The sequence below is a fragment of the Pteronotus mesoamericanus genome, unplaced genomic scaffold (assembly GCF_021234165.1).
Source record: "Pteronotus mesoamericanus isolate MK-2021 breed Mesoamerican mustached bat unplaced genomic scaffold, CSHL_Meso_final contig_32, whole genome shotgun sequence".
In the NCBI taxonomy this organism is placed as follows: Eukaryota; Metazoa; Chordata; class Mammalia; order Chiroptera; family Mormoopidae; genus Pteronotus; species Pteronotus mesoamericanus.
In genome coordinates this window covers 13,505,196-13,531,338 of record NW_026555134.1, presented here as the reverse complement: position 1 = coordinate 13,531,338, position 26,143 = coordinate 13,505,196, and positions in this window count along the sequence as shown.

Genomic DNA, 26,143 nt, shown 5'->3' with positions numbered 1-26,143 from the left:
ATCTCAAATATTTGTAGGTCATCCACATATCCAGATAAACTAACGTTTTACTTACATGATTTAGTTTCAAAGAATCAGAGTGTCTCTAGCTCCCAAGGGCAGCCTGTCGGTCATGTGACCTGCTCAGTCTCCCAGGGCTCCACCTTTGGAAGGACCACACCGGATTCTAGGCTTTGCTCTTGCTATTTTGAAATTTTAGTAGTTTTGAACAAGAGGCTTTGCATTTTTATTTTTCACTGGGCCCTTCAAAGGATGTAGTCTGTCCTCGTCGCTCCTCAAGGTGACACCCCTGATGATGCAAATAATTGGAATTGATTTTGTAGGACTGGAAACTTTATTCTAGTGTCTGAATGATTTTAACTTTTTATTTTGAAATAATTATGGACTCACAGAAGGTTGCAAAATTCATACTGAGAAGTCAGGTATGCCCTTCATCCAGCTGGCCCCAATGGTAACATCTTATATGACTATAGAGCAGCATCAAAACCCAGAGGCTGGCTCTGGTGCAACCTACAGACCTAACTAAGAGTTCACCAGTTTTACATGAAATCATTTGTGTATATGTGTGTAATTCTGTGCAATTTTATCACTCAAGATTCATGGGGTTCCCACCACAGTCAAAATACAGAACTGCTCAGGCATTGCAAAGGAGCTACTTTTGTGGTACCTTTTTATAGGAGGAGACAAACCAATTTACCTAAACAGGACACCTTGTGTATTATATCTGGCATTAACTTAAGTGTTTACTATCTGCTAAAGACCACTGAGTACTTTTTCAAATATTAGCTCTTTCAATCTATAACACCATCTAATTTATATAATTTAATTGCTTATTTTCTGTCATTGCTGGCAGACAATCATCAGTGTTGCTGTGTAAAAAGCAAGCGTTAAGATTATACAAAATGCTTTATGACCAGGAATGCTTATTTTAAAAGTGTTTTGCATCCTAACATGATAGGTTTTATATAGAGGTGTTAACTGTTTTTTACTTAAATTTTAGTAAATTCTTTGAGGGTTTTGGCTTGAAATGTAACATAATCATCCCCTAAACACTGCAGTGATGACAAATAGCTGAGGATGGCGTTTTGTGCAGTGCTTCTGGTTCTCAGGAGCAGACTATTGACATTTACCTGTCATTGGCTAATATTTGGCAAAAATGCCTAAATAATAAATCAATTCTGGATTAACAAAGGAAATGGTTATATCTTATTTTTTGCATAATGTTATGAAGGACATTTTTTTCCATGATAAAAAACACTTGACAATTTGACAGGTGTGAAATATTTCTCTGGCATGAAAATTGTTGTTCTCTTGTAATCAGGTCAAATATTTGTAGCAAATATATCTTAATATTTGAATATAGTTTTAAAATCTTTTTATTTGTAACCTAGAAGTAACAATTTTTGCAGTTAATTAAATACTATTAAGAAGAATAATCAGCCATGGCTGGTGTGGCTCGGTGCAGGAACGCCGGCTAGTGAACCAAAAGGTTGCAGGTTCGATTCTATGTCACGGCACATGCCTGGGTTGCAGGCCGGTTCTTCAATTGGAGGTGTGCAAGAGACAACCAAACGATGTATCTCTCACACACTGATGTTTCCTTCCCTCTCTTTCTGCCTCCCTTCCCCTCTCTCTAAGAAGTAATAAATAAAATCTTTTTTAAAAAAGGAAAGAAAAATAATCAAATTACATTGCTGACTTGATTTTATATGATGTATCACATACCTGTTTAAAAACTTTGACACAGATAATCTGGCAACTTATACTGAATTTTTATATTGCTGATTAAATTTAGTACCTGTTAATTTACTTATAGTGGAAATAGTGGAAGCATTTTGGTAAATCCAATATACATCAAGAGAATTTAGTGCCCAACCATGACTTACTCATTTATTATAGAATTTTATTCTAATTTAGGGATGGTACTTTCCATTTCTAAACAAAAAAAGGAAAATAAAATAATGAGCTCATGGAAAGTTTGAATAAAATGGAAATATTATTTTCCAAGTACCATCATAGGCATTGAATCTACAAGTACTTATACCAGAGTTTAACAGCTTTTGAGTGTACAAGTCATAACAGGTATTCAGCCCTTCATTTTACATATTCTTAAAATTACTCTGGAGGTGCTAGTAACATCAGCACTTTATCTACATATCCATTTATTTATATATTTGTGCCTATAGGGAGACTTGATCCCTTACTTTCTAGGTGGTTTTATTTTGTGGTATGAGATTTAAAAAATGAAAAAGTCTGAGCTGCATATTTTACTTCTCCCTGAGGAAAAAGCTGAACTGATAAAAATCATATCTACTGGATTTCAAGCATGTCTTTTTTTTTTTTTCTCTTCTTATAGTGTTGTGCACATACCTTGAAAAAAAAACTTGGCTACTGATTTTAGTTTTTCAAATGTGGCTTTTTAATGGTTATATTTTAATTTAATTTCTAGTTTGTTTTATTGAAACTTAAAATTGGTCAACTAATGATATCTCATTATTGCTGATGTTGGCAACAATGAGTGTAGGTTTTCAATATTTTTTCTTATCATTGTCAATTAATTCATTAAATCAAAATTCCAGGGAAGTATATATTCTGTTACAAAGAAGAAAATTGCATTCAAATAAGCGATAATATTATTAAGATTGAGTTCACATATATCTTTACACTATCTATTTCCATCAAAGTTAGAACAATTTTAGGTTAAGATTGCATTCATATATATCTTTACATTTTATCTATTTCCATCAAAGTTTGAACAGTTTTAGGCTTAAATTGGTTTTCTGATAATTCTGATACAACTGCTAATCAGTTTAGTAATCAGGTATGTAGTCAGGCCCAAACCCGCACCTGTAATTAAATGGTCTTGTTTTGGCCTTATATTTTGAGACACAACTAGCCTGTTTGAAGTTGAATACAACTATATTCAAGTAAAACATAAATTTTGGATTGTTATGCCAACTCACCTCGTGGCCTAGCAGTACAGATATCTCTGACCTTAGATAAAGCAGCCTGCGACCTCTGTCAGTCTGGTGGTCACAGGTTAAAAACCAAATGCAGTGCGTAGTGCATCTTGTTTATATTAGTCTCAACATCAGGACTTGTGAAACGGCCCTCACAGAAATTACACTGCTACCTACACTCTTAGCTATTTCTTGGATTTCTTTGGACAGTACCATAGCTACACTTTCTCTGGAAATTTGTCAGTGCTTGCACAATTTGGTTAAACAGCAGAATTTAAATTTATATCTCCTTTAAGAATGTTTTTAAGCAAACTTCTAAATGTGTTCCATATAGCTCTAAGAAGATCCCGGGGTTTTGTTGTATTTACTTGTTCTTTGAAAAAGATTTCAAAATTAAATATTGAAAACTCAGATGTTTTTAAATTTGGCCAACTGTTTGAAAGCAAATAATTTCTATTTAAAAAGTAAAAATACTTCATGAAAAATTTTATCTATGTACATAAAATACACTAGACTACAGTGTTTTAAAGAGAATTGTTACTGAGTTTTGTATCCTTGGTTTCAACTTCTTCAGGTTACTACATATAGTTTCAAAAATAAAATTATATATTATGGGACTTGCTCCTCTTTACTGGTTTCTTTCATTAAAGTCCTTTCAAGGTCTGGCTTGTTTTTAAATTTGAGACAGAACGTTGAAGTAGATTTCACTGATTTGTGACTTCTTTTACCACCTATATCCGAACGACTCTCAAATTTTATATCCTCCACTCCAGATTTCTCTTTTGAGTCCCATGCCTATAGAGCTAATGGACTCCTCCACCTCATCCCTAGAATATCTCAACATTACTGCACATCCGGGGTAGCAGTGTACTCATGAATAAGGGAAACAAAGAGTGTTTCTCATTTCAGTGAAAGTGACCTTAACCACCTACCATTCTCTTCAAAAACCTTATCATTTCGGTGATGGGCTGTTTAAAGAATGTGTAATCTATCATCAAGTCCACTGTATTTAACTTACTAAATTTCTCTCAGATAATCAGCTCCTTCCCACTTACAGTATCACTGCACTAATCCAGTGTTTCAGAAAGGCAGATCTCCTTCGAAAGTTGTCTCCTAATTTGTTTCCCACTATCTGTATGTCATTCAATATGGTCACTACACTCATACCACAGAGACCACATCACAAATGCAAATGTGAACATGGCAATGCTTTTCTTTAAACTCTTCAAAACTTAGCAGTTTCTCAAAAGTGCCGTGACTAGAGGCTCTTCAAGTCCCTGTAAATCAGCTATTTTCTCTTAACTGGATGGCTACTTTGGCCCTTTTTTCTTAGTTAATTCTTACTTGACCTTCAGTTGACAGCTCAATGTTACTTTCTCAAAGGAAGCTTCATTAAGCCTAGTTCCCTGTGCCATTTCTTTCTTAGGATTTGGCACAGATTACAACATAAAATTTGGCATTATTTAATTACTCTCCGCTTATTAGATATGACTGTACGCTTTATATGTCCTGGAATCATATCTGTTTTTCATCATTGAATTTTTGGTTATAATTACTTGCCTGGAAATCAACAAATATATATTGACTGATAAATATTTTTTCTGAAAAATAATCTTGAGCTTTTACTGGTTTGGTATGTGTCCACAGCCACCCATATAGCTTGGTATCTATAACACTTATGACCGTTGTTCTGAAGCTGGCATTTGGATCCCCAAATAACCTACAGAACTGTCATTAGGTTAATCACCTGTGATTGTTTCTGGCCAGAATGTAATCAAATGGCTTACTTTTTTTTTCTTTTACATTGCCTCTTTCTAAAGTCACTACTTTGTCCCTTATGTCAGCATAGAACCGTATGTCCCTGTAAAAGTTACCATTCTGCACCTGTTTCTTTCTTTAACTTTCAAACTGAAAATATTTTTTAAAAAGAAGAAAAAAAAGGTGCTCAGGAGTTTGTAAGGAATAAAAAAAAAGGCAAGTTACAAATCGTTCATGCTTTTACTTGATTAATATTCTTGTGAGATATCCTCCTAAGTAATCAGATCTCAAACCAATTTTCTACATGGAGTACACAGTAAGGTCGCAGGAAATGTCCTTAAAGCTTTGCTTCTATCTCCCAGTAGTAAAAAGAGGACAGTGCATTGTGATGCAGATTTGCTGCAATGTTCAGCCTAGTTCTCTGGCAGACAGTTTCCCATGAATATCATTATCCTGCCCATAAAAAAAAAATCACCTAGTAATGGGCAAAACACTACCCACAGAAAGATGAAAAGCCCTCCCAGCTAACGAACTCAACCACCTGACATTTGAATCTTTGGGAATTAACAACAGGTGCAAGAAAGCAGGACCAGAAGGATATTATGATGCATTTTAAGGAATTAGGTTAGAAAAAGAGAGTTTAGTATTACCACTGAGAGACATAGAACTGAGCCTGGTATTTGGCAAAGGTTGTATATTTGAGAGCTACAATAAAATATGAAAGGCTATGAAAATGAGTGTACTATTTAGAATCAGTATCAAACACGTTTTATAGGCCTTTCTCTTTTAAAAAAAATGTGGCATATAGCAAAGCAAATGAGGCAGTTTCATATCACTAGGTTCTTTCAAAATAAAGTCTTGGAGTGAAAAATATATGCTCTTTATATCATTTGATATGTATTCTCCTAAAGCATTATTTTAATTATAAGTAAGTTAAGGATTCTCAAAACAAAGGTAGATGCACACTTAATTTACAACTTAATTGCTTTCAATAAAATTTATTTGTATAATCTAATGGGAACTGTATATTTAACTTTAAGGACTATTAATAAATAATGTTTTTCATCACAAGGAAAATAAAATTTAGACCAAAAAATCTAGGAATTCTGAATGAATGAAAAACATACAGGAGTCAGACTTACATTAAGTTTACACATGATTTTAATAGAAATATACCAATATGAGAATTCTATATAAAGTATTTTGTCATTGTGAACATTTCTTATGTCACTAATATTAAACAAAGATATTACCTTAAAAGTAAATGTTCCTTATTGATTGTGAAACAACCTATAATCATTGTTGCTTCTTTAAAATATTAACTGTATTGCTGTCTAAAATGATTATGCGTGATTCTCGCATTTAAAATGTTATTGTAAACTCTAGCTTTGTTTTGTGTATTTTCTCAGATATGTAATAATTATGGCCAAGGTAAAGTCCTAGGCATTGAAGAATTATAAAAAAATCCCTGGATACATAAAATGGGTGTCTTATTAAATTGAGCTAAGAAAATGTTACTTAAGCTAAGCTACTGTTTATTAAAACTTTCAAATCACTATAAGCATTTATAGTCTTTAATATACAGTTAATTACCATAGACCTCTTTTTTAGCTATTTTTCCTTGAAAAGTAGCCCCCTTCTCTTTGGAAACACATGCTCCTCAATATCATAAGTGATACAGAAAAGATGGGTAGTTAAAATCCACAGATAAGTCATAATTTTTGTTTTAGATAACACTTTCATCTATTTTAGTTTCTATAACATTAAATTGAACTCTTTATTTTCGAATGAATCTCCTAATATAATCCATCTGATACAATATGAATTAATAAGGAAATGCATTCATACTACTTGCTAGGTGTATATCCTTGAGTCTTCTCCAAGTATTACTTTTTTGTGATTTATTTTCTTCAGCTACAAGTTTTAAGCTCAAGGTTTTAGAATTTTTGTGTCTTTCATGCTTTTTAAACTAATATTTTATCCTTAGAAAATAATTTCTTCCTATGTCTACAATACAGGTTTAGTAGTTAAACCAGGGGAAATGTAACTGAGGCAAAAAATTGAGTATTTTGGGGAAATCTTGCACCTGTCATATTTGACAGAAATGTATTTAACTATAGGCAGTAATTAAGTCTAGAAGAAGGATTAATACATTTATTAAACAAATAGTCACATACAGGCATCCATGTGTCAGGCACTTTTTGCACATGCTGAGCATAAAGCAGAGTTTATAATACACAAAAATTCCTGCCCTCAGAGTACTTTAAAGATCTTTCATCTTTATGGTTTTATAATCCAGGTTTATAAGTGATAGGATACCAGGGGATGGAGATGACACCTGAGTGAGTTTTCAGGGATGTAAAGCAGTCTTAGGGAACAGGGCTCGCCCTCATGCAGGAAGGAGCGGACAGAGGCCTACGCCAGATAAACAGCACCAGCTCAGCATCCAAAGACTAAAAGTACTAGAGCAGCATACAGGCAGGTGAGCTCTGCCTAAACAAGGAGCAGTAAACTACTGGAAAATAAGGAATATTGCATGGTCAGCGCCTTGTTCTTGTTTTCCCTTCATGGGTGAAAATTCCGAGTGAAGCAAGGCTAGCTACCAAGTAGGTAGGAAGCATAGTAAGAGAAAATTATTTTTATGGGTGATATATTAGAATAAAAGGCATGAAGACACAAAAATTACAAATTTTTGACTTTAAAACTTCTAATTAAGGAAAATAAATTCCTAGATGATTGAAAGAGAGTACAAAATCAACTTCATGCTTACAAGTGTAATAAAAAAATGTACACTCTCTTTAAGCTGACTTTTAAAAATCAACTGCTATGGATAGTTTAGTTTTCATTTAAAAGAAGAAACTTCTGATTGAATTTTACTTAGTATATAAATTAGTAAAATATGCCAAGTTTATTTTGTCTATTGAGTAATCAATAATAGGGTACTAATTTATCTCTGTCTTCTGTCAGAAAGAGTTAAGATTGCTATGAAAGTAGATTCCTCTCTAAGGGACTCTAGTTAATATGAAGCCCAGCCTTGGAGGTTCCAGGGTAAGGCCAGATCCATTCTCCTTGTCCTTCAGATTGTTGCTTTTGGTATGAACATGACATTTTGGTTGGAATTTGTGTTGACAGCTCTATAATGTAATTTTCCAGAATGTGTTGAAGTGGAATCAAATGTCATTGACTTCATTCAGTAGATTTTCCGCCTCATGGCACATACCATTACTATTCTATTTGCTTTTATAACCAATGAAAAAACTGATGATTTTGATTTGTGGAATTCTTTTACACATAATTTTCTGGAAGATAAAGATCCCATTTTAGTTCCCATGTATGTCCATGACTGAGCGTTAATTGACTTTGATCTAAGAAACTGCCTATGTTTAGTTCCATTTTGTCATTATTTGCACTTGCAGTTAGCAGGTAGTATTGGCTTAAGGAGAATTTGTGAGTGGTAGGAGATTTCTGTGGAATAATGTAAAGGATGTTCATATAAAAGTCATCCATAAATATAGAGAATGAAAAAGTGATTTTATGTTATAAAATCAATTCATAATTTGGGAGGAGAAAAGAAGCAGAGTGAAATACAAGTGCCAAGATAAAAAAAATACCACTATTGTAATATTTGTTTGTTCTGGTACTTGGAATGTTGTTTGTTGGAAGAAAGGAAACAGAGCTAAGCCTGAGGTCAGAAATCTGATACAGGCGTATGTCAGAAGGGCACGCACTTTTTTCTGAGGCTAACCTGGATAGGGAAAAAGCTTATAGGTTTGTGGTATTGGGATAAAGCAGCACTGCCAGACATGACTTTTCTTTGAATACTAGTTCACTTTAAATTAGGATTTAAAAATAGAATAGTACTTAACTTACTCTATCAGATTAATAAAAGTTATCCTTGTGACTCTAGGGAAGCTGTGACAACTTGGAAAAGAGGGTGTTCTTAGAATTATTGCAATTTTTGAATCTTTTTCTAAGTTCATTTTGCTGCTGATCTCTATTCCATTCATAAAAGGAGGAAAATCTATGCCAACATGTAAATTGTAATTTTAATCAATTTTACACCCTGAACTTGTGAATTAAATAAAATGAAGTATTTTGTTAGTATAATAGAAACTTGAACTACAGTGAGTTTGTCATTTTAAAAGTATCAACCTAATTCTTCATTTGTTAGCATCTTCTACCCATACTTTTCAGCATAAAGATATCATATGTAGACAAGAAATCAGGATGCTGAAATGGTAGGTGGGTTATTCAAGAAAGTGGAATCTTAGAACTTCAGAATATAAAAGGCCATCACATGATATGATTGATTACTTTACATGTTAATATTTAGGTCATGTGCCTTTGTGACCTCTACTTTCCCCTTTTATCAGGAACCTGAAGCAGGTGGAAGGCTTTCTCTCTTCCTCCATTTTGCCCTAGCCTTGCACAAACTCCAGGCAAGGCTACCTCCCCAGTGTCACTGCCTGGGGTGGGAAATCTCTCTTCACCTGCTGCACTACCTTGGTTACTGGTGAAACAGGACACTGCCTTGCTGACTTGCTTACTGGGGGAGGCGGGGGAAGCAGCCTCTCCTGTGCCTCGGGGTTGCCTGTGGCCCCTCCCTCATTCCAGGCACAGCACCAATATCAATATTAATGTTTGATGGTAAATCATTTGAGAACAGTTGATTTAGTTTATATCCACATATCTTTGCTTTGAATTTTTTTTTTTAGCTAAAAGAGTAATTTTTTTATGGCTCTTCAGAAATCTCAGAAGTTATGTGTCTTTTTAGGCCAATTTGAATGTCATTTTATGAGTTTAATACAGAGAATTAAGATTTTTGTTTATGTCTTTGTTTTGTTTCTTACACTTGATTTATTCTTAATTTAACCAATCTTCTATATTCTTCAAAGTATCAATTACTAATCACAATAGAAATAATAGCAATCTGTAAAGGGCTTGCTTATTCACGATAATACTCAAACTTAGGAACAATACCAAGTCCATGGTACATATCTGCACATCATTGGTTAATATGTCAAATGTACCAAACATGAAAAGTAGAAGAGAATTGATGATCAGTAAATATGCTGTTGGTAACATAATTGTACCAAAAAAGATTATGTAAACTGTTTATTAGTATTTTACAACTATTAAATATAAGTTTACTGATAATGTATAAATTTAATATATATTTTCAAATATATGAATACAAATATAGGTCCTGATTAATCTGCTTAAATCAAATTATTTATAAGCAATCTAAGCAATGTTTATACAATATTTTTTTTGCCTAAAAACTTGAAGAATGCAAACTAAGTACTATTCCTTTGCCATGTTCAATGTGGTTTTTTTTAATGGAAAAGTGTTATTTCCAGGTACCACAAAATTACTGTTATGTATAGTTTTATGTGGGATTTGCATAACATATTTAAATGAGAGGCACTTATGTAAACAATATTAAATATTTTTATTAAAAAATTGTGAGATGAGTTTTATAGCATTCAATACAAAGACAAGTCAGGAAAGTAATTTACCAATTTACCATATATCTTTCATTATTTTGGACTTAGAACTTCCATTTATTATGTGCCAATTTGTTGCAAGACCAGGAGCATAATAAAATCTCTTATATGTGAGGAAACTGTTCTGGGTGGTACACAAATCAATCACCCAATGAGTCAACTAGATAAACAGAAGGGAGTTTTCCCGAAATTATCAATATTAAATGTAAAATCTGATTTACTTAAAATCCTCAATATTCTTTACCTTCCAAGCTTGTTTATATTATACACTCTTGTTTTTTAAAAACAGCTACTCGATTTGCTTAACTTCTACTACCTTCATCTCCCATGCAATATGTAAATAGGACCCAAACACAAAGCACTGTATCATGCCCTTTTCAATGCTATTTTACACATATCAATGCATGACAAATACATTTATGTTAGGCCAGCTCAACAAAACTTCATTCAGTTTTATAAAGATAGTATTAATCTTTATAAAGTATTAAGTGTGTGTTGACACCATATATAATTACTTCTAAGAAATTCAATTATAAGTTAGCATTTTAAAATTTCAGTCTGAATTTATAGTTTAATAAAATAGATAAGCTGATAGCATTAAAATGTTGTTCTTCAAAAAAATTAATAACAGAATTATTATATCACCCAGTATTTCCACCTCCAGGCATTTAAACACAAAAATTGAAAACATAAACTAAAATATCTGTGTATCAATGTTCATAGCAGCATATTCATAATAGCCAAAAGGTGGAAACAGACCAAATGTCTACCTGTTAATGAATGAAGTTCTAAAACAAACTACCACATGTTTCAAGTTTGAAACGTGGATGAAACTTGAGGACATTATGCTAAATGAAATAAGCCAAACACAAAAGCACAAATATTGCATGATTCCACTGGTGTGAAGGATCTGGAATAGTGAGATGCAGAGAGACAGAAAGTAGACTAGTGGCCACCAGGGGCAGGTGTGTGTGGGGAGGAGGTAATGAGGAGTAATGATAGTTGCGCAATATGAATGTATTTAATATCGTTGAATTGAACAGTTAAAATATTTAAAATTGTAAATTTTTATTATGTATATTTTACCACAATAAAAAAGTAAAATGTATTCATCAACATGGGTTTTTCTTCCTTTTCACCACCTGCTTCTTAATCTTCCACAGGCTAAATTAAATATAATAAATATAGAAATTATTGTAGAGTCTTAATACTATAGTAAGTGGAGGAAAGTAGGAGAGAGTAGAGTTACATGTAGAATATCTTTAAGCTGGAGGACAGAAAATTTTTAGGTATTCTTCATTGAAGTTAGGGCTTTCCTTCCTTATTTCCTCCATAGTCTCACTCTAGGTAGTCTAAGGAGAACAGAGAATGACCGAGATACAATGTTAGAGGCTGGGCATGAGAAAAGTCAAAATCATTAGATCCTATTCTTGAAAAAGAAATCAGATAGAAAGTCCTGCAATTCTGTATAATATAACAAGGACTGTCATAAAGTTTTTATGACTTTAACAAAGTGATCTTTTCAAAAATTTGTAAGTGCATGCTGTAATATTGAATAAAGCTTAGAGAATATATGGTCCTGGGTGCCATTTTGTAAAATTTTCATTTTTTTTTAAAGTTAGGAACAATCTATTATGATACAATTTATAGCTCCAGTCACTAGAGTGGTGAGGGCAGTTCTGTACACCATCACAGACAGAAAAACTTAGAAGCAACAGTTGCTACAAACTAGTAGCAACACAAATAGAGAAAATTAGATACAACAGTTCCTATAAATATAAGAAGACAATCCCATAGAATCATTGTATGAATAAAGTCTAAAATAGAGGTCACATTTTACATAATGTTGAAAAATCTAAGGACATTAATATCCTTAGATAAAGAAAAATTAATAAAACCAGTTGGTAATGGCACCATAGTCTATAAATTGTTAAACTGATGTGTAGACAGCCACTGCGTCACTCTGCTGGGGACGTCAAAGAGCTGTACCTGCTTTTGTTCCTACCTGCAGAGGATGGGCAGACGAGGCCAGCTAATCAACTGGCACCAAGAATTTATAAACAATCTGTCTCTGTGTGTGGATGGATGAACAAGAAAAAGAGAGAAACATTATGTTTTTAAGTTTATAGTTTTGGCTTATTCCATTAAAATACAGACATTTTACAGTACAATATGATTTAGAGAGTTTTTACAGAAAAGGTTATAATAACATAATGGAAAATCATTACATGATCTCTAAGGTCTCTTCTGGTTCAAAAAGTTTGTAACTGCCTGTCTTTTAATTTAATAAGGTTTAGTGTTCTATACTTATACATATAAAAATATGCATTATATATAGTATAGAATATATATAAAGATTAAACTGCCTTGTTTGAGAAAATTTTTAATATAGTATTCTATTTCACTATAAGTATTTATTTATAATATACCCCCTCCCTCAAACGTACCCATTATATTTGAGAGTGTCTATATAATAATAAAACAGACAAAACAAAAAAGCAATAAAATATGGTTTAAAATAGGACATTTCATTAGAAACTTCAAGGGGACTGAAACTGAGAAAATTGTATAAGTAATTAAGTATACAAATTATAGTTCATAAAAATTAATGGTTCACATATATAACTTGGATAATAAAAAGTAATTTTTATTTGCATACAATGAAATCATTTAAGTTGATTATATTTTTGTAAGAAATACTTTATTTTACAATGCTTACACGTATCATATAACACTGCCTTTTCTCACCTACTTTACTACATATATGCCTTGACACTTATTTCAAATTTTAGAGCTTGCAATTTAGAAAATCATTAATAGGTAGTAATACAAGACCTAAATAAATTAATTCTAAAGATTAAATTAGTTCTATTTAAGGCTTTTAACCATTATTCACTGTATTCTCTATCTACATTTAATTTTATTTCTTCTTTCTCCTTTGTTTTTGTCTTAGAGATCTTTAAAATAAAAGCAACAAGGCATCTATTATTCCTCCATCTTTATCATTATTCTCCTTATCTCAATCCCTAGCAATTACAATACAACATGTTATTTACGCTTTGGAACAAACCAGTAATAACCATCATATATTTTAGTTTTATTGTTAAAAACATGAATATTAAATGGCAAAAGCAGGCACAGCATGTATTCTACAAGTGTGGTGTGCAACCTCTTTTTCATATGCTTTTCCTTTGCACTTGTAAATTGGATAAATGCAGCCATAGGTGTTTTGACAGCTAATTAAATGTGAATATGTACAATTATATGCCAGTGTACTTCTACTATTTGTGGGAAATAGGTGGGATTTGTATAATTTGTACTGAAATATTTTAAATTCTACCACTTACATACACCTGATTTTATGATGCATACTGAATCATTCAAATTGAAATTTCCATTGTGTGTGTGTTTGTGTATGCATGTGTGTATGAATCTATGGATTTATTACCCATTTGGAAGCATGTTTTTATATAGCTCATATAATGCCAAATCTGTGAGAAGCAAATAATGATAGTATGGAAATAAGTTTGAAAGCGCTTGCTTTTTTATTATTTTAGCCTGTCTTTTGTAAAATTCTTGTGGAAGGAAAATAATGTGGGGCTTTTAGAGTACTTATATCCATGAGAAAACATATCTTTCTTACTAAATTGGTGTTCCATTTTTTTAGGTTAGTCACAGAGATCATAATAATCTAGCCTTTTGAGTTATGATGGAAGATGCATGTGACCCAGGGTGAGATATATATATATATATATATATATATATATATATATAGATATATATATATATCTATATCCTAAACTGAGCCCAAATTCAACAACATATTTTAGATTTCAAACAGCCTATACTTTAACTGTATTCTTATATCTTACATTTCTCTAGCATTGATCATAAAATATATGAAAAAATGTAGGTAACATAAGGTAATCATCAAAAGAGAAGTAGGGTGTGAAATGGTACATCAGTGAAGACAACACAAATGCTGTACTATAAATCCAATATAAACAAAGAATGGACCATAGATTTGATACTAAGTTTTGGAAATGACAATGAAATGAGAAATTGAGCAGATGAATAATGTGCAATGACAACAAAATATAAAAAAATTACTCATCTTAAGGTAGGGAAAAGACATTATTGTAATTAGCAGTGCCTTTAACAGCAGGGTTATAATAAACATTGATATTTTTCTTCTAGCTTTCTTCAATAAAATATTAATAGAACTCATTATATTCAACAGAAACATTTCCAAAGGGCAATCTTACATGACAAAATTTAAGTTCTCTGCTGGCCTGGTTAAATTATGATATAGATGTTTATTGAATGGGGTCTTTCAAACATTTCTTTACAAATATCATTATTCTCAAAAGTTTATATCTTATATAAATTTATTACTAATAATTGTTATTTTTCTGACCTGATTTGGGTTAAACAGTCCCAAAATCACCTTTGGGAAACCACCTGTTTATAATTTGGATGGTGTTTTCCCACCCCGCCATTCCCCTGCAGGACAGTAATTGATCCTAACCAATCAACATATCATATTTCCTTAGCTAGAAAGAGAGATTCATGGAAGGCAAACTTCTAAAGCAAAGCTCTGAAAAATTACAAGATGTTTGCTGAGTCTTATGAGATAGTTATGTCCTTCCATTTTAAAGACAAATTTAAAGAATATTATATTATATATTTAAAGAATATTATGCTAAGTGAAGTAAGCCAGTCAGAGAAAGACACACTGTATGGTTTCACTCATATGTGAAATCTAATGAACAAGCTGAACTAACAAGCAAAATAGGGACAGAGTCATAGAAAGAGCAGGATGACAGCTATTGGGGGTGGGGAGGTGAGGGGGAGAAGGGGTTAAGCAAAATGGAGAAGGATTCACTGACACAGACAACAGTGTGGTGATTGTAGGGGGAGGTGGTAATAAGAGGGATAAATGGTAATGGAAAAAATACAATAATTTTTTTTAAATAAAGAAAATAAAAGGATCTAATTGTTACTTTTTGTTAAGTTTTTAAAAAATTGTTTAAAGGAAAATCTGTTTTATTTTAGTCTTGCTCAATAATTGGCTCCTTAGCTAAACAACAACAAAAAATTCCAAAAGAATGGAACATCAAATCAGATCTATATTCCATTTCTCATTGCTCTTGATAAATCCTCCACTTTGTTCATAGGCTATTAGAGCAATCTGCATTTCTGTAACAAGAAGGCTATAATTTCCATAAAAAATACTGCTTTAATGTAATATGTTATTGATAGATAAATATTACTCTGTGTAATGAAATTGGCTATGTTCTAATTAAAATGTGATTCTTAATTACTCTCTCACTCTGAAACTGCTAGATTCTTTAAAAATCTGTTCACAGGTGACTGAACTAACTGAAGGATGTAAAATTCTAACAGGATGATCACTCTCTCAGCTAGTTTTAGAGGTTAATTGTAGACATGGCAAGTAGCTGTGTGAAAGACATAAATTTTCTAAGCCTTAGTCAACTCATAGGTAAAAGAGATACAAGTAAAACCCCACCTGTGGAATTATTGTAAGCATTAAATTAATAATGTATTTAAACCTCTGAGGAACAATGCCTGGTGTGGAATAAGCATACACAATCTGTGCATAGGCCTAGTATTATTATTGATATTTTATATTATATTGTTATAGTTTCATGTAAATATATGTTATACAAACATAATATAAATATATTTTTTAACAATTTTTTCTCCCCGATTCAAATGACTGCATCTTTGATCCCCAAAGCAGTGTCATTTATTTTGAACTGTATCCTTTCTGAATCTGTAAAAGAGTCACATGAAAAGCCTCACATGGGCCTGGCATATACTAATTGCTCAGTGACTCTTCAGCGATCTGTCACCATCCCCCTCTCTGGTTTTGTTTCTTGTGGCTCAGAGCGTTGTGTCAGCACAGCGTGAGTTTTATGCCTTGTGCTCCCTAAACACACTTGCGCCTCGTGCTTCTCCAAGGTCTCAGGCAGGAAGGGTAACTAACTCATTTTCTTTGGGTCACAATCAACTTTCTCACTCTGCTTCTCCCACGTAGCACTTCTTTCTGCTGGTCAGCATTATTTCCGGCATCTCCTAAATTTATTTTTTCCTTGTAACCAGCACGCTGACCCCTTTGCCCTGAAAATCTCTCATCATCCATGCTGTTTACGCTTAACCATAGCATTACAAATTCAATAAAGACAACTATTGTGAATGATAATAATTGGGGCAATTTTGTGTGCTTTTTCCAAGGTAATGTCAAGATCTTTCAGTGATTCTGTCTCATATTGTTTTTAGAATGCATTCAAAGTCATTTGCTTAGATTTTTTCCTGAATGCTTCCTTGTCATTGTTAATTTACAGATAGATGAACAGAATGAGATATCTTTTCTGTTTAAAGAAATGTTACCTACCAGAAATGCAGAACATCAACAGCTGCTTTGTTGCAAAGAACCCAAAATGAAGAATTATAATATCATAAACAAAAAAATTAATTTTCTTCCTTATTTGTTTTACTTTTTGAAACTAGCTTGCATTTCTTCTAGGAGTTGATTGGCTGAGAGGACGGAGGTAGGCTATGGTAAGGGTGTCTGTTTACTAGCATCAGTCAGATTCATCTAGATTTCTGGCTCTGCCATTTTCTGACAGGATGACGTTAGACAGTTTATTCGACTTCCCTCGGCCACACTGTTCTCATTTGTGAAGGAGTATATTATGGTGGCACCTACATTGTAAGGTTTTATGCTTTTTTAATGAAATAATGTTTGTAAAAGACAACACAGTGCCCTAGCATGCAGTAAGCACTTGTTATAACTCTGGAGTGATTGTGTCAGCCATGAGAAAACTTTGCTTATGTGACAGTCTATCAGTCACTTCCTAAGCAGCACGTGGCCTGCCATTCTCTGCAGCTTTGAATTCCCTAGAGGTCCCCAAAATAATGTGATTTGAAATATATATTTGTATTATTATAATATAACATCTATTTATATTATATATGCATATGTTATACTATTAAATCAGATATAACTCTGACTACATAAAAATTGATTTGAGGAAATGAATGAGTTTTGTTTAATAATATTGCTCATTTAATAATGGGTCACTCTATACATGAACTTAAGTTTTCCATATATTTCTGTAGATACTTATCCTAAAAATTATTTAGCTAACTTCAGATTGCTGATGAAAAAGAAAAAAAAAAAAACAAAACACTTCTGCACCTTCAAAAATGCTTTCCAAACTGAAAGCTAAGATGGATTTAAAGTACAAGGTACTATAAATAAAGAAGAAACATATTTTATTTATATTTCACAAAATTAGACATCAGAAATCCTTAAATGTCCCTGAGTGGTAAAAACATGTGTGACTGTGGAGAGGTACACGTGTATTTTTTTCAGGGGGGTGTTATGTAAGACATAAAAATAAAGGGGGCAGTTGTAAAGCACTGGATAATGAATTTTCACACCAGTTAGGTAGCAATTGACTTTCTCAATTCAGTTGTTTTCCGGAATTTTTTTTTTGTGTGTGTATGAAACATTTGTTTAAATTAAACATATGGAAAAGAATGAACATAAAATTAGATAAACTCAGTTTATCTATGATTTAAGATAGTCATGAGGATACAAAACCATCATCTTCTTATCGTTTCTCTCCTCTTTCTGCAACCCCACACCTCTGCAAGCACACAACAGGGAGCTTAGTCACAGTAAGCCAAGCTGAGAAGATGGAATGATTCCAAATTCTTGAGAAAGTCAGAGTGAAAAAACAAATAAAGTATAATACTTGTTACTTTGTCCTGAAGTTTTCTTGAAATATTTTCATTGTGGCCCTTAAGAGGATTTCCCAGTTTATATTTTTGTATGTCTTGGGTGGCTACCTAAATCTTTTCAGTTTTGTTTTCTGTTTTTTTTTAAATAGAATCACACGCATACTAGCACAACCAGGAACACAAATTTTAAAGTTTAATTGCTTTTTGATTTCTGTCTTGGATTTCTGAGGTTATGCTAGGTGTAACTGAGTTGAGGATGTTGGCTAATTGGGAAGTTTTCAGGCCATTATTCTGCCTTAAAGGTTAAGGTAATAGATCTCATCTTGAATTTCTGAAAATCCTAATTACTCTCTTCCTCTGTACACTGTAAATCTCTGAGCAAGGATATATTTTTCTTAATTCATTTGGATGTCTCTGTAGTTCCTTGTTTAGTTTTTAATTACTTGGCCAAATCCCCTCTGTAGTCAGGTTTACTTTATTCATTTCTAAGGCCTCAACTTGTCTTAGAATGAAGCCCCTCTAGAGTCTATTCCAGCACTAACATTATATGATTCTACATTTTTTAGATTACATATCTATTGAGGAATAATATATATGTAAATAATACCATATTATTCTAATGGCTAAATCAGTGCTTTCCTATAAAATGACGTTGCTTATTAAAATTATTTTCGGGGAGATGGTCCATTTAAGTTCTTAACGAACAAACATATTACTGTGTTACATGAATGTTGTTGTTAATTATTCATAAACATTTTTCTATGCAATCTGATACCCCTCATACAGAATCCAACACAGGGATAAGTATGAGAAATCTGTTTTCCTGTGTTTACATCTTCATGGCCTCAGCCATATTTATATTCTAACAAAGAAAATATTTTGGAAATCCATATTCTATGGTGTTCTCTTCAGGGATTCATGTGCATTCCCGATCGTGCAGAAGGGAGTTAATTTATACCCGGTCGGTGAGAACCAGACCCATTTCTTGTTTCTTACAAATCAGCGCACCTCTTTATTTTTTCTTTTATATTCCCTGTCTTTTAAATATCAGAATTTGCTTTCTTTCCTTCTTCCCTCTTTCCCATTGTGTATACAAGGTATTTTTATGGGAGCTAATGAGAAAAGGAGACATCTATGATGATTATATAAAATTTTGTACTATCATTTTTTAAGAAGTGTGTTTTTTGTGATCATTTTTGAACTGCCAGCTGCTAAAATCCAGCTGGTTCCCTCAGGCTTTTGGGGTGCTGGGCTGCACCCATAGCAGAAGGTCATTATCAGAAAGTCATAGTGCCCCCTCCTCATTGAAGCTTCTTCCTGCCGTCTCAGCCATTTACAAGTCCACAGACTTTCAGCACCATCTTTATAGCCATACAGAAAGGCAAACTGAGTCTTCCAAATCCCTGTACACTATACATGGGCTGTAGAAAACCATAATCACTGTTATGCTTATGTTTACTGGACATGAGATGTTTAGCACAGCCAACACTAGCCTCCAGAGGCTTTACAGTCCCTTCTAGCTATGGGTGAGGAGGCAGACCAACAGTTCCCAAATATTTCTTCCGTTTCTAAAATTATGTCCAAGTTTAGGCCTTGGAGGAAAGACCGAGATGTAGGTTGTTGCTGATGAAGAAGCAGACATCTTCCATTTTAGTAATACCTTTATTTCCTCTTCACTCTGTGAACCATATTTTTCCCCCCTTTTGGAAGGATCTTCCCTATGTTATCTATTTTTTTTATCCCAGGATGTTAAGACTTATAGCATATATTTAATGGTGAAATGTCTAATTTACATGTAAGGATATGTCTAAACATAGCAGCAACCTAACCATAGTTGTCCTTAATACTGGAGATACCTGGGAAATAGGCTTTGCTAAGCAATCTCTCTCTACCTGTGAGATATTATCTTCTATTTATTCTACATCGTATATATTTCTGAGACTCCATTTGCTCAATTTTATTCCCATTTTCATTGCCTTATCACAAACCTGAATCAAATCTTAACTAAATTATTGTACTCACAATATTGTCACCAATTTACTCTATTTCTAAATTCATCTGCTTGCTAAACAATTTATCTGCTAGCTTCCTCGACTACCTGTCATGCACAGCAAGGAAAACTGACCTAAATGCCGATAAATGCCTGGCTAGTAATGTAAGTGAGTAATAAAATCCATTTAACAGTGAGCAAAGGATGCACACTTTACCTTAAAAGACTAAGCATTATTCAGCTCCTAGTACCAAATTCTGAAAAAATATAGTGCTGCTAGATCTTTTGATTTTTCAACGTGAGATTGGCATTTTGCCTTTTAAGAGAAATCCCCCAATTTTTAAATGTTTGCAACTAATTCAGAAGTTGTTAAACACATTTCATAAGGCAGTAAAATGTCTGTAGTTAAAATTCAGCCCAGGGATAACCAGTTGTCAAAATCCAGTATGAGGAAAAAAGAGCCATTATTCCCCCAGCTCAGCCTTAGTTACACAATCTGTTGTATCATCACCTAACATGTATTTAGTCTACACTGTGATTAAACTGGCACATTTTCCTGTTTTTATAGTTGTTTGTTGCATATGTTTTTAAACTTATTGATCTCTTTGTAATGTATTCTCACCTGCAGAATTCCCTCTAATGTATTAAGATTAAATCAATGATAATTCCTGGTCGCTATGTTGACCAGCTCTTTATCTGTGTTCTTAAGATAATTTTCTATAAGGCTTTATTAGTATAACAGCATTTATTTGAAGTGTAATCTGCTGCTATTCAGAGGATCGAATTATTAACTCTGTTTTATTTGTTAATATGGTAAATTATGTTGTTTCTCAATACTCAAGCTTTCATTTCAGATATAAATTCCACTTGCTTATGGTGAATAACTTTATATATTGCTGGCTTCTCTTTGCTAATGTCTTATATAGAATTTTGACCTCTTTGTAAGGGATATTGACATGTATCTTTTTTTCCTCTGGTGTTCTGGTCAAGTTCATGGTGGTGTTATATTAACCTCTTCAAATAAGCTGATCATTGTTCCCTTCTCTTCTATTATTCAAGGATTTTGCATAAAAATAATACTAGTTTTCCATAAATGTTAAAAGACAACCAGTAAAGCCATCTGGGCCTGAAATTTTCTTTAAGAGAATTCTTCTTTTTGGTTTGGTTTTAGTTATTTGTTTGCTTTTAATCTGCCAATTGAATTCCTTTTCTAGAAGTATGGTTATTTCAATTCTTTTCAATTGTTAATTTTGGTAAGTTTGCTTTTCAGAATAATTGCCTATTTCACCTAAGTTGTTAAATATATTGCCATAAAATTGTTCTTAAAATTCTTTTTTATCTTTGTGTCCTTGCATGTGGTTCCTCTAATAACTTATTTTATTCCTGATAATAGAAAACAATTTTCTGTTCTTTTTATAGTAACTTAAGGTAGAAGATTATATCACTAATATTAGTCTTTTTTCTAATATAAGAATTGCAGTTACAACTTAAAATATTTAAACATTGCTTTATGGCACCCTATGAATTTTGAATCTTTTGTGTTTAAATTTCTGTTCAGTTTGAAATAATGTCTATTTTTTCCTCGTGATTTTCTTCTTTGACGTTTGATTTATATAGAAGTATGTGGTTAATTTCCAAATATAATTGGATTTTCGAGATACCTTATTGTTATTGATTTCTAATTTAATTCTGTTGTGCTCAGAGAATGTGCTCTGTAAGATTTCAATCTTGTAAAATTTATTCAGGTTTATTTAATGACCTAGCATATGGTCTATCTTACAGAATAATCAATATGTACTTGTTAAAATGTTATTCTGTAATTATTGTGTGTTGTGTTCTATAAATATAAATTAGATAAAGTTAGTTGCTAATGTTGAATGTTGTTCAAAATGTCTGTATCCCTACTGAAATTTTTCCTACTTGTTCCCTCAATTAATAGGAGAAGAGTGGTCAAAATCTCAAGTTGTAATTGTGGATTTGTCTTTTCAACTTTAATTCTTTTAGATTTTTCTCATTGATTAGATCTTCAGTCATAGACATTGACATTGAGGATTTTATCTTCTTAATGACTTTATGTTTTAATATTATGATGCATTCTTCTTTTATCTCAGTCATTTCTTGTCTTGAAACCTACCTTACATGATATTAATATCATTCCAACTTTCTTTAGCTTGTTATTATAGAATATATTAGTTTATAATTGGAATGTGGTTACAAATGTACCTGGCATAAATATATAAGTGGGAAAATAAACAAATCTACATTTGTCAATAATCACTTTATTACATATAAACTAATCTATGTGTTATCCACTTCACATGCTGTTCTCCTTCACAATAGTCTTTCCCCTTGTATAAAGCTCCATTTCCTACTTCCATTTTTACCTGAGTCATACTGAGTTTTTATTTTCTCCATGAAATTTTCCAAATTGTGAGCTTTCCATTCTCTAAGTTCTTTTAACCCCTGACATCTTTCTCCTATTCATACTTATCATTTGCAGCTTCTTCATGTAATTTGGGTTTTATATTTCTTTTTACTCATCATTAGGCTATGTGCTATTTCCACATTGGGATACATTCTTATTTTCCTCAGAAAAGCTTTGATGAAATGTGTTTTTGGCTTTTGGCTTACTTATTCTCAGCTTCTCTTCAGAATTGCCTTTGATATATGGAGAGGCACAGAGCAGCAACAGAGCAATAAAACAGCAGTGGGGAGTCAGAATTGAAGCAGCACCATGGAGGAAGATTGCTCTGACGAGGCTAGTCAAGTGGTTCAGGGGTTGTGTTAATCTGCCCAGCACTTAGTTCTACCTACCCTACTTGAATGCTGCTAATGGGATATGATGTGTGCAGAATCAGGAAGGTGAAAAGTATGGGGCAACTAGCGTGCCATTCATTATTCAAGCTGATCTTGATAATAACAGCAATAATAACACTCTATACATTATGTACCGTGTGCCACGCGTTTTCTAAATACTTCATATACAAACTAAGTATTTAGTTACTTTCATTACGATTTTACAGAGGAGAAAATTGAGAGACTGCATGTAACATGCCCAAGAACTCTTAAGCGGTTAAAAATCAAAATCAGGTTTTGAACCTGTGTTGTTTAAGCTTTGGAGCAAAAGTGTGTGCACCACCCATCTTTCTTTGATTCATTACAAATACAGCAGCAACATCTCTAACCCTCTAAATCTTCAGAAGTAAGATTGAGAGGCTGGTGAAAGAGTTCTGATCACCCTGTTAACCTGCCAATGCCTTCACTATGTCTGTATCAAGTGATAGAGCGTTAGCCCCTGGTAACTAATACAGGCATACTTTCCCAATGTAAAAGAAAGAGTAGAGTAGATAAATAACCACCATAAATGCCATTTATTCATTAAAATTCTACACAGCAAAATATCTAGTCATTACCTGAATGACTAATATACTTTAGTGTCTTCATGTATATCATAAAACATAATAAAATGGATAATGGATATATTCTCCTTAGTAATATTGCTGCAATTTAAATTCCTATTTCATGACATGAGTAGGAGCACATTGCTGTGCATAAAATAGTAAAACGTCGTATTATACTTCAACAATGAGCTGCAGTATTATTTAAGGGAAAATTAATGAATCATCCAAAATAACATATAGTAATTTGTTCACATTTGTTTTCTATTTGAATTATTTCATTCTGCTCCAAGAACAAAACTGGTGTATCCTACATTTCTCAGCGTAGCTTTCCACCAGAATGATTACAAGATGTGTTTTAACTGATTGCTATTTAGAGATAATTTTTCATGATTCTGACATGATAAGATTCTTCTATTACTTTCTAAAATGAGCTATTAGTAAGCTAAAACTATAACATAAAAGCAAAAGTTTCCTATTCTTTAACAACAAAAATGTAACAGGTGTAAAATATCAAAGTATCTCAGAAACCTAATGTCCTAAAATAACCTAGTATAATAAGTTAGAGTTACTGCACTTCAAAAAAACATCCAACAATTTCTCACCAGTCCCAAGTATTCTATCCTAGGAAAAACTTCCTTCTGCTTATGTGTCAAATGGAACATTAAATGCATATCTGCAAAAGAAATCCTTAACACTTAATCTAAGTAAAGTTCTGGGAAGCATTGTAAAATTGAGTGAAATCTATTGTTGTGAAGTCACCCAGAATGAAATAACATTGACATTTTTTTTAATTAAGTTTTCTGTGTAAAACTTGACTAAAGCTATGTGAGAACATTTCCTTAGTGGTCTCCTTTCTTTTCTATGTCCCTTCTTTCTCCAAGAAATGTTCAGAGGGCCTCATGAATTCATGAATAAGATAGTTCAATAAATCAGTGATATATTTTACTTATAAATTTTAAGAATAACCAAATATTTGTAAGAGCATTGGTATCCATGAATACATAAGTTGTATAAATGTATATTTAGTAGTAAATTCTGATCATGAATATTTCTTAGAAATATATATTAAGCAAGATATATGGATATCAGTAAAATAATATGTATATATATTTAATTTGAGCATAATTACTTGTGATTTAAGGGGGAAAAGAAGGATGAGTTAATTCTCAAGGTAAAGTTAAAACCTGATGAACATATGCATATTTAGAGTCATGGAAATGCACTGAAGATCTAGTTAACTGTCAGCTATGTTTTGTTAATGTTATATGAATATATTTCTGTCACACTTAAGCATTCAGAAGTAATTTTAAAAGGATTTGGGGAAGTAACCTTTAATTTTCACTTTAATAGAGTCATAATACATACATTTCAATATATTTTTCTCCATGCAGATTTATTTTATGAATCTGGAGTGTATTTGCTAGGCCAAAGATAAAAATGGAGAGAGGTTTGATTTCTTCCCCACACTAAGAAAAATCAAACTGTTAGAGTACCAAATATAATTCTCAAACTTTGAGCTTAGTTAGTATGTCTAACAGCTATGGAAGTAGGTTTTATAATAATCCTGAAATAGTGTTGTTAGCGATATGGTAGTGCATGCACTAAAACTTGTACCTCTTAATTCAAAAGTCATTGTTCCCTTTTCTCAGTCCTCAACTATATGTGATCTGTTTGCCTTCTTTACCGAAGTGGTAAACATATTTTGGAAGCTATTAGAAAAATGTCATTCTTTATACCATTTTGTGTATTTTTATTTTCATTGTCTATATTGAAATAAGTATGGTTTAGTTTCATAACAAAATAATTCATTCTAGTTTTTTATTTACACCAAAAGCATAAACCCCAAAACTTTAATGGGAAAAATCTTGTATAATTTTGTGAAGAGATCCCTCGACGAAAGTCCATTTAAGTGGTTGAGTTTTCCTAGTTGTGTTTTGAGACCTCCATCTCTATTTTCAGTGTCATAAGTTAAATGATTTGTATCTATTCTCAATAGACAATACATGTCTAGAGTGGCTACTATATAATATTTTATTACATTACCTATGTTTTATCAAGACTCAGCTGAAAAAAATAAATAAATAACAATGAAAGAAGGTAAAAGGATTAGCCAAAGGACGTAAATGCATAACTCATTAATATAGACAATAGTCTTCATCATTAATATAGATGAAGACTGGAGGAAAGAAGGGGTGGAGGGTGGGTGGAGGTCAGCAAAGTGGGGGAAATGGGAACATCTGCATTAGTGTCAACAATAAAAACAAGAAAATATAAATTGCAATATTAATAGTATTAAACAATTTAATATTAATATAATCTAAAATCAGCCCCTTTCATCTTAACATTCTTCAGTTATTCAGTTCTACTGATCAGGAACCAAAAATTTCCTGTATTCACATTGCAATTCTGTTTACTAGGTACTTTATACAGTTGATCCTTTTTACATCCCTTAAATGAGCAGATGGTAGGTAAATCATCTTGTCTCTCCTCTGCCCTTTCTGACCCTCATCTTTACAGTAAAGGACCCCACTGCTTTTTTGTGTTTGAATCCCTTCTATACCCTATCTGTTAATTCCCATATCCTTATTCAGATTTCATTTCCATTTCATTCCCAGGATAAGATCCCACAGTGAACACTACTAAACCAGTCTGTACGGCTTTAAGGGAAAGCACTGGTGTCAGGGAGTCTTTAACAGGAGTGAAAACTACACTGATATCCCAAGTGTGGGACCTGATCCCTAATCCATTCAGGAG